This window comes from Desmodus rotundus, chromosome 8 (assembly GCF_022682495.2).
Source record: "Desmodus rotundus isolate HL8 chromosome 8, HLdesRot8A.1, whole genome shotgun sequence".
Taxonomy (NCBI): domain Eukaryota; kingdom Metazoa; phylum Chordata; class Mammalia; order Chiroptera; family Phyllostomidae; genus Desmodus; species Desmodus rotundus.
Genome location: NC_071394.1, coordinates 116,672,811 through 116,683,403, shown reverse-complemented (window position 1 = coordinate 116,683,403; position 10,593 = coordinate 116,672,811). Strand labels below are relative to the sequence as shown.

Sequence of the window (10,593 nt, the reverse complement as noted above, 5' to 3'; positions counted from 1 at the left end):
TTTAACTTATTGCTTTGGACAGAGGTCTACAAAAAAAAAAAAGAAGAAGAAGGAAGGAAGGAAGGGAGAGAGAGAGAGAGAAAGAAAGAAAGAAAGGAAGGAAGGAAGGAAGGAAGGAAGGAAGGAAGGAAGGAAGGAAGAAAGAAAGAAAGAAAGAAAGAAAGAAAGAAAGAAAGAAAGAAAGAAAGAAAGAAAGAAAGAAAGAAAAGGAAGCCACAGAAGAATGAATCATCAAGGAAAAAGCCTTTGGAAAGTGAGCATACTCACTTAATATGGACAATTAAGAGTAATCAGTGCTTACCCAAAAGCCACGATGTAGTCAAGTGATGAGAGTTATAGGGAAATGATTAGAATAGTAAAAGTGATACTCACTTTAACAATCAAGGTTCCATTCAAATAAGTTAAATTCGATGAGTAAAACTGGGTTATCACTGAATACAGCACACCTACTCTCAGGGAGTCTGGTGCACGCAACCTCAGATTTTCCATAAATCTGCATGAGTTTGTGATCATCTCTTCAGTTTGCAGAAGGAACAGACTATGTCTTACCAGGAAGTATGCTAGATTGATTGTGAGGATAACAATATGTAAATAATTCAGTATTCTACCAAATTTATTATTAATTTTGTTAGTTGTTATTCAACAAATAGCTACTTAGTATCTTCTGTAATCTAGGCACAGCAACGAAGTGGTCATATTTTACTCTTTCTCTCCTCCCACTTGGAAGTCCCTGGCCATCTTGCTGTTCCTTGAACATGCCATGCCTACTCCTCAGAGTCTTAGCCTCAGCATATGCTGTTTGCCTGCCTGAACTCTCTTTCTCCAGAATTTCATTTCACACTCACTCCTTCACTGCCCTCAGGTGTAGGTCAACTACCACCTTCCCAGTGAGTCCTTCTCAGATTATTCCACCTGAAATTTCATCCCCATCCCCCACTACCACAACACATAAATGTTTCATATCTTCCTGGGTCTTCCCCCCAAATATAAGCTTTATAGAGAGAAGGATTTTCATCTTGACTGTATCTTCTAGACCAAGGACAATGCCTGGCACATGGTGGGCAATAATGTATTTCGAGTAGCTGAATGAATGAAATTAATCTCTCTGTAAAGGAACTTGAAGTCTAACATTTCTGTGATCAGTGTGATCACTGGCATGGGAAGGTCAGCATAGGGTGTCATGACACACAGAGGAAAGGTGGTTACTCACAGTGGGAGTGGGGTGTCAGGGATGTCTGCTGAGGGGAGATGCTGCTACCCAGGTACCCAAATGTTGACTGGGAATTAGTCAGGCAAAAGAAGTATACTGGTTCAGTTGCAAAACTTTGACTTAGATTTAATCATGGCCATGAAGGAAGGGTCATGTACTCATCTGTACCATAGCTAGATATACATCCACAAAATAAAAATAAATAAAAAACTAAAAGCACCTTTCTAGTTACCATGAGACATCATCACACTTAAATCTTTGAATTGTGATATTTACACAGATGAGATACTGACATGAACTCACCACTTCTGGGATATTTATAAAATCACCATTAGCCTTTACTTGGTCTATCACTCAAGATTCACAAGTTTGTCCTGGCCGGGTAGCTCAGCTGCTTAGAGTATTGTCCCAACACGCCAAGGATGCAGGTTCGACCTCCAGTCAGGGCACATAACAAGAAGCAATCAGTGAATGCATAAATAAGTGGAACAACAAAGATACTGTTTCTCTCTCTCTCTCCCATCCTCTTTCTCTCAAAAATCAATAAAATAAAATAAAATAAAATAAAATAGAGTCACCAGTTTATCACTCAAGAAGATTTTATTTCTCTCCTACACACTATAACTTACGTTATCTGGAACCTTACGTGTGTGATCAGAAGCGTGTGCTAGAAGTTGAGATTCAGATCAAAACTGTAGATTTCCTAAATATTTATGTTTTAAATGATTTATTAATAACTGTTTATTATTGAACAACAAATGACAACACTGAAAGAACAAACATCATAAAGGCGATGCACATTTACAGTAATATTGTAAAAGATTAGGCAGAAAAAATTCTTAGAGTAATATTGCAGAGAATTAGGTAGCAGAAAAAATAATTTATTTACTGTTATTGAATCCTTCCTTTCACCTATTTTTCACATAGGAGAGAAAACATTGGTTCAACTACTGTCCCTTATCAGCATCCAGCTGGGAAGGCGTCTGCCACCAGCGTTGAGAGCCGATCTCTATAATCTGAGGCTGCTTAGTTCCCTGAGGAACTTGTCAGGGACACACACTCCTCTTCTTAAGTAAAAAGAACTGGAACGCTTCGCGGGGTTAAGGGCAGCAGGGAGAATTAAAAAAAGACAACCTCTGATTGCTGGCTGCTACCCCTCTATAGGGATCACACTGTTCTTTGAGGCAGAGGCAGAAAACAGAGGCCTTAATTGCGTAAACGCATCTTCCAGGAAAGAGTGAAATGCTGATTTTCCAGTGCCAAAGGAACAAAAGTTCCAATTTCTGCTTAAAGAGACAAAGAGAGCGTGCCCTTGTACAGAGCGTGTTCTAGCTGTGGGCTGCTCCAGACAGTGTTGCTCCACCACGCAGCTGGCTTCCTTGGTAAATTGGATTGCCCCTAGCAACCCTAACTTTCCTCCCACGGTTGTCTTTTGCAGAGTTAGCAGTTATAAATCCAAGTTCATATTGGAACAGGATAGCATCTAAATGGAAAATGCAGCAAAATTATGAGCAGACCTTGAACATTTCAGTTCAAGGGTTATCTTTTTGCCTGTAACATCCAAGTGAATATATATATATATATATATATATATACACATATATATATATATAAAATACAATTTTATATATATATTAGAACAGTGGTTTACAACTTTGTTTGCATGTTAGAATTACTACCTGGGGCACTTTTTAATAATAAGTAACAATGCTAGGTCCTTCACCCGGAGACTCTTATTAGTTGATCTCGGTGGGACCTGATTCCATTTTTATTTCTCTGACATGCTCAACCATTATCAATATAATATAAAAAGTTGGGGGTGGTGGTGCCTCTAAGAACTTAGAGCACTTGGCTTTCACACCATCACCTTCTACCCACATGGCCCTACATGTATCTCTTAGCTTTCCTGAGCCTTACCTTTCGCATCTTAAAAGTGAGAATGTCAGTGTCTACTTACTCATTTTTTTTTGTCTTCACCAGAGGACATTTTTTCATTGCTCTTAAAAAGAGAGGGAGGGAGAGAGAAAGAGAAACATCAATGTCAGAGAGAGAGAGGCATTGATTGGTTGCCTCCTGTACACACCCAGACTGGGGATTGTACACACTGGGACAAGGGATCAAACCCCAACCCAGGTATGTGCCCTGACTGAGAATCGAACCTGCAACGTTTTGGTTACAAGATGATGTTCCAACCAACGAGCTACACCAGCCAGGGCTCTACTTCTTTGAGTGTGAGTTTGCTGGAATCAAACAAAATAATAGCTTTCAAATACTTTGAAAGTATGTTTTGAAATGTAATACATGTGATATTTGTGGATATGTGTAGAAACTCAAATATCTTTTTAAAATGTGCTGAGGTGGCTACTTATTACTTGTAACTGCTTGCCATCTATTTTATCTTGGGTCTGTAGGCAGGAGGCCAGACCTCATTTTCACATGTGAACCAAAGCAGACCAGTCAGAAGGTCCTTCCCTAGAGGGCTGGAGAGCTTCTGTGGTCGGGTTTCCATTCACTCCCAGCCCCAGATCCAAGATCTCTCTGCCCCAAGACTCTTGTCATGGCCAAGTCTGCAATTGCCCCAGTGCCTCTGAATTTCCTAGCTCAACTCTCTACCTTCCTTTTGTCATTACACACTTGCAACTACTCTCTTTTACACTAAACTGAAATGATACAGCCTTGACCTCTGATGAATAGGTCATTTCCTTGACATTTCCTCAAAGACCCAGGTTCCCCACAGACTTAGGCAGTCTGAAGACAGGAAGGGGAGGCTACTCCACCACCCTCATCCCTGCAGGCTGACATTGTAATTCTCCTTTCTTTATTCTTCATGGGCTGCTCTGAGCAAGTGGTCCCATGCCCCCCTTTCATAGCATACATTCTCTTCTTTAACATGCCCAGGAAGAGAGGGGATGATCTCTTAGAAACAAAGATCAGGAGAAATCAGGAACTTTCTTGGTATGTAAAGTATTCAATCCAGGAAGGAAAGCTGCAGATGGGATAGAGGCATTGCTCCAGGTTCCAGCCTTGGGTCCATCATTGTGTGACTTTGGACAAGAAATTTAACCTCTCTGGGTCTCAGCATCAACATCTGTAACTGGAACTCATAAGTTGATTGTTTTAAACAATTAAGAATGCTATAAGTCAAGCCCTTTATAGGCAACAGGAAATTTTAAATGTTGAATAATGAGGCTGATGATAAGAACGGAGAAACTGGGTTGTGCTCTTGGTTTGAACAATCTTTTTGTGGTGTTTTGTTTTGACTCCAGTAGCTACTTCACGTGGCCTGGAAGCAAATGCTTTTCCACATCAATGTTCAGTGGTCACACCTGTCCAGGGAAGAGTCAAGACACAGAGCTGTGGATTGGTAGGATCTTCTGATTTCATGAATGTTTTGTTCTTCTAAAGCAAGGAACTTATTTTGTGCCAAAGAGGGTTTACGATGACTAGGCTGTGATCATTCTCCTGGAGGAAATCTTTTTGTTTCTCATCACCCTGTTGTACATGTGTGCCCACATGTACATGCACACACATTTGGGTGAATCAACATTAACTCCATCACCAGTACAAAAGGCAGAAAGCTTTAGCATTGGTGCAAAAATGACCTATCGTTATCCAACAAAATGCGTCATTGTGAACTTGTGCTCATATGAAAACTTTGCTTTGTTGGCTGTGAGGCTCTGTTAAGAGAATAGAAGGACATGTCCTCCAACTTCAGCTTCCTTAGGTACAGTTTCTGTCGAGTTTGATGCCAACCTGGAGAGACTGCATCTTATGTTTTTCACTGGGTAAGGCAGGCGCCCCAAGCATCTGTCTAAATCCGATAGCAAGGATGTGTGGTGTGGTGATTAGTGACTAACTCTCTCCACCTCCCCTGATATTCACCAGGTCAAACATGTATTGATTCTGATTGCTGCTCGACAAGATGGTGCTGTAATTACAGAACAGACACTGAGGGGTGTGGCTAGTCAGAGAAAGTGCCCAGAGGAATCTTTCGTCTGAACTTTAATTGGAGGATAAGGTAGGGTGGTCAGGAATTTGGGATGTGTATACTTTTCTTAGGACAAGGTTAGTATCTGAATGGATCTGGGAAGTGAAAGGAGGCTTAGGGATTGAACATGAGGGGTTATATGGGCTAAGCTTACCCAATATTAGGCAAACAGCTGAGTCCACAAAGGCACAGAGCAAGAGGACTTGCAGTTTCAGGCTGAACTTCCTGGTGTGTCTGTGACATGACCTAGACATAATAGCTCATGTTCCTGACAGATGAGTTGGGCTTTTGATGGCTTTGAAGCTTGGACAAGTTACTTTGTTACTCTAAAACTCACTCTTCATTTTCAAAGGTGAGAATATAATACCTACAAGGCAGGCATATTTTATGAGAGGAGAGTTCCTAAGGGTTATAATAATTCAAAATGCACATAATTCAAGACTGATCCTGAAAAGTGAGAGGCAAGGCCTTGATGAAGGCTGGAGCCAGGCTGCCTGAGTTTAAGTTCTACTTTGGCTACTCAACTTTTCCTCATTACAAAATGGGAATCGTAGTAATAGTCCTACAACATTGGATGTTTTGTGAAAAATAAAGGGGATAATATCTATGAAGTGCTTAGTCAGTTTTCAATAAGTATTAGCTTTCCCTCTAATTATTATTTTCCAGCAAAAGTGGCACACCTACATGTTACCAAAGCATAAATACTATTTAAAATTCTCCAGGCTTGTCATTTAAATTCAGCCATTCTTCATACTCTTTAAAATTGGAAGACATTCGCTATATTTGAAGTTTTATAAATAAAGTTAGAATGTGTTGATCATTTTATATTAAATCATTTCAAATTTGCATAATTAAAATTTGCATGATTTTAATTTCCATAAAATGTAAAAAGCCCTGGATCTCCCTGAGTTATCATGAGCATTAAATATGCTAATGTGCGCCAGTCTTACTTAGCCCAGGGCCTGGAATTATTAATAACAATGATCTTCAGGCAGTGAGAACTGAGATTGGACACTTGGGATAATTACTTTTTCCCCATCATGCCTTGCAGTAATTCACTTAATAAATGTCTGTCCTTTTCCATTCTAGCACAGAACTGGTTTAGGAGCATGAGGGAGGAACTTCATAATTGTTGCCTACATATTCCTGTGTCTGAAGTTATTTCAGGAAAGTACCACAAACTTACAAACTCCATCAGACTCTCTTCAAAAATCCACTGTGAGGGTTTGCTGATACCGGGAATAATTTCCTTATCTTTACAGCTTGGGCAAAAAGCATGTGAAATTTTAGGTTTTAGACATAAATGTCTTATTATATGAGAAGTTGGTTAAAAAAAAAAGTCCTCAGGACTCGTGCTTTCTATATCACACTGACCTGAACAATGGGTATAGGTTGTTAGTGTAGACTCCAAAGTCAGTTTATTCACTGTGGCCCAAAGTTTGTTGAAGTTTCTGCCAGAGCCCAAAGGGAGTCCAGTCTTCAACTCCTCCAAATCAAATTTTATCTATGGATGTATATATATGTATCTGCCTATCTATCATGTATTCATTATCCATTCATTCACCTAACTTATGTTAAGACTCTATATTAAATGCTATGCTAAGTTCTGGATAAAAAGAGAAATAATGAATGGGCCACAGGCTCTTAACATATACACAGTCCAGAGTGGGAGGGACTGATAGTCAGTTATAATAGAAAGGAATAATAGTACAGTGATAGGGGATGTTATGAAAACCAAGAGAGGAACATTTAACTCAGCCTTGGGAACGAAGGCAAGAGAATTGGAAGAAGTTATGTTAGAGCTACTCAGAAAACAATGACCTCTGAAAGATCCCAGAAAAAAACAGATTGTTTTTTCACTTATTTTCATTTTTTATTTATTGATTTTAGAGAAGAGAAGGAAGAGAGAGACATTGATTTGTTCCACTTATTTATGCATTCATTAGTTGATTCTTTTATGTGCCCTTACCCCGGGGGTCAAACCTGCAACCTTCGTGTATTGGGATTATGCTCTAACCAACTAAGCTTCCTGGTCAGCACATAAAATAGATTTTTTTTAATGAACTATCATAGTCAATTTGGTCTATAAGACTTGCCATTGGTAAAAATTAAAGCTAAAAATATATCACGTCTACAGAGAACCAAACAGTAGCCCACATTTAAGTTCAGATAGCATTTTAAAAACAACTAGACAACACTTTGTGGGAAAATCTAATAATTAAAAACTATAAAAAATAATAACCACTAAATAACAAAACCAAAAATATGAAAATAGTGAAAAATAGATTAATTCAGAGCCCAATAGTACCTAGAAAAGTCACCAAAATTAAGGTCTGTTTCTTTCTATAATTTTGCTTCTGGAAGCTTAACATGGTTTGTGCAGCTTTGGAAGAAAAGCAACTACCCTGGTATTATTTGCTCATTTATTTATTCAACAAATATCTTCTCTTTCTCTATCATGTGCTTTTGCTAGGAATATAGCAATCAGCATGAAAGGTATGCTCAACTGTCAGCAGGGTTACTCAGGACACAAACCACTCACCATATAGTACTAATATAGCAATACAAGGAGGCAGGTGTAAGCTGTTTACTTTGGGTGTGAAAATAAGGCCCTGGGAGATAACTCAGGGGCATGTGTAGCTGACCCGTGAGCACAAATTGGGTGGAAAAATGCCTGACCCGGTGTAATTAATAAATCATGGTGAGTTGGCAAAGGGTATGAACAGAATGTTGGAAGAATCTTGAGTTGTCTTCAGGTCAGAGTGTCTAAACAAGCTGCTCCTTAACTACGGTTGGTTTTGTTCTGAGAATGGAGAAAGTACAAAGTCAGTCAACAGGGAAACACTCCCGGAAACTTCATTCTGACTTTAAACACCTTGCTTCTGTAAACATACCCTGAACAATGAGTTTCAATATCAGGATAATTTCCAGATCCTTTTGTACATGAGTTCATAAGCATGATGATTAAGTATTCATGCTTTTGTGTGAGATATGCCTCCTTGAAATCTTGCTACGACATCAGCAGATTACCTGTCTGATATGAACAAAAAAACAACCAAAACCTTCCCTTTCTGAGGGATAGTATGCTCTCTAACAATTTCTGACTTATAATAAACATCCTATTTAAAGACAAACTTAAGCTTGATGTTTGATAGCAGAATATACACATCTATATAGTTTTTTTTTTCTGAGAATGGTTCTCTTTTATAATTGTTAAGACATCTCTGAAAATGTTGCCTTCTTCTAAATCTGGAGACACAACAATTTGTATGATTTTTCTGGCCACAGTGAGTGTTTTCTTCCCCCACCCCTTTGTCACATAGATCTAAAAAGGCACTTCAGACCAAAGGATATAATAGAAGACGACCTTGCAAATAAATTTCTGGTGCCACGTTACATTAATACCTTTCAGTGACAGCAGAAAGGAGTGGTGTCAGAGTATAATTTCACTTACAAAGTCAAGCAGAAAATGAATTTCTCATGGTAGGAGTCGGTACTAGAGCATGACTGTTTGGAGGCCAGCTTCTGAAATCATGGGAGCCAGTTCAGGGGAGCATTAAATTAGCACTGAAAGGAAAACAATTTGCATCACTGAACTACAATTGAAGCAGGAGTGGATTTTACATGGCATCCAGCCTTTTTAAAAGTTGTTTTATAAAAGACAACTTTAAAGCTATTATAATGCTACACTAATCCTAATTTTCTGAATCGCCATTAGTATCCAATTAATTATCATTAAAGTTTTTAAAAATACATAGGAGTATTCCCAGTAGAGATGAGGAGGTGATTAATAATGACTGAAAATTGGTACGTACTCCAGGTCCCATGAGGTCTACCAGAAGGCCAGCCAGAATTCTACCTAAGGTTTTCCTACAGCACAAAGAATTCTTTCTGGACACCCCATGGAGAAGGTCTTGATCTCTGGAGTCCCTAATCTCCTGGATAAAAATTTCAACTCTGCCATTTACTGGTTGTGTGACCCAGGGCAGTTTGCCAAACATTCTGAGCCTCAACTTTCTTATCTGGAAAATGGAAAAAACAAAACCTATTTTATTTTATTGTTAAGATTCATGAGATGACATTAATAAAATACACATACTAACATAGTCCCTTACTGACAAATGATGCCTATTTACCTCTTGTGGAATCTTTTCACAATATTCTAGGGATCAGACCTGTCACTTGTAAGGGCACTTCAACAGTTGCTTTGGTCTCCAGGAAGAATGAGGCAAATTGCTTAGAAGGCCTCTCTATTTCCTCAAGGACAGGTCAGGAAGAAGTAGAATAAATGGTCAAAGTCAAGAGAAAAGAATGTGAAAATAAGATAGATGAAAAATATAGCACATTAATATTCTCATTAAGATTAGCTACTTTGATTAATACAAAACAGACTAATCTTGACCACATACTTTTTACCATGAGTTTTAATGACTGTCTTCAAAATTTCTGGATTCTTAAACTGTATTGGTATCACTGGATTGCAAAGTCCTTTCTTGTCAGCCTGATGTGGAGGTTTCCAGATTTCAGAAGCCCTCTTCTGTAACTTTCTTTCCCCACTTGGTTTGAAAAAACAATATTCAATTAATTTCAGCTATTTTTGCCTTGTGTTTTCTGATTAGGTTGTTTTATTCTCTGTTGCATGTCACAAAATATTGACCAAATTATAGTGGCATCACTGTAATCTGTTCCCCACACAGGCAGTCATGGTGGTTTAAAAAGAAAAATCAATTAAAAATCGTGCTTCCCTCTGTAAAACCTTCAAATGGATCCCTTAACATTACAAATAAAGTTCAAACATCTTATCATATACATGATAAGCTCCTACTTCTTTCTGACCTCATCACCTTCCACTCTCTCCCTCAGTCACAACACCCCAGCCACAGTGGCCTTTCTCCTCCTACATTATTCTGCCATGCTCATTCCGGATTCAGGCCCTCTGCCTCCATGCTCTAGAGTGGGCTTCCCCAGAGCCTCACATGGCTGGCTCCTTGTAGCCATTCAGCTTCTAGTGTAAGAGTTTATGCCTCAGAAGGACCTTCTTTTATCTAAAGCAGTAACTCTCTCCCTTTTGTTCTGTTTTATTTTCCTCTTAGCGTGAATCAACATACGAAATTATTTGATCTATTTGTTTATTTTCTTTAGACTTTCTGTCTTTAGTCTCCCCATTCCCACTAAAATGCAAGTTCTCCTTACCTGGAACACTGCATGCCACTTGTTCAATGAATGAATAAAATGAACGATTTTGTTTCTTTCTATTGCAAGCATTCTTGTTAGTGTTTTTGTCTTTGGAAGGACTGGTTCATAGTCACTTGAATCAAAAAGTGTTTAGTGGAAGAACAAAAAACTGAAGAGCTACCCCAAATTTGTTGTTTCCCCCTGAGTAATAGTAAAAAAG

At 38.7% G+C, this 10,593-nt stretch overlaps 1 non-coding gene across 1 annotated transcript; it reads left to right on the top strand.

Annotated features, from left to right (window-relative positions):
• The first annotated feature begins 8,129 nt into the window (after nt 1-8,129).
• On the top strand, nt 8,130-8,238 carry LOC112310033 (small nucleolar RNA U13). The gene has a single exon (XR_002975348.2). It is a non-coding gene; the product is annotated as a small nucleolar RNA U13 (small nucleolar RNA).
• The last annotated feature ends 2,355 nt before the right edge of the window (nt 8,239-10,593 follow it).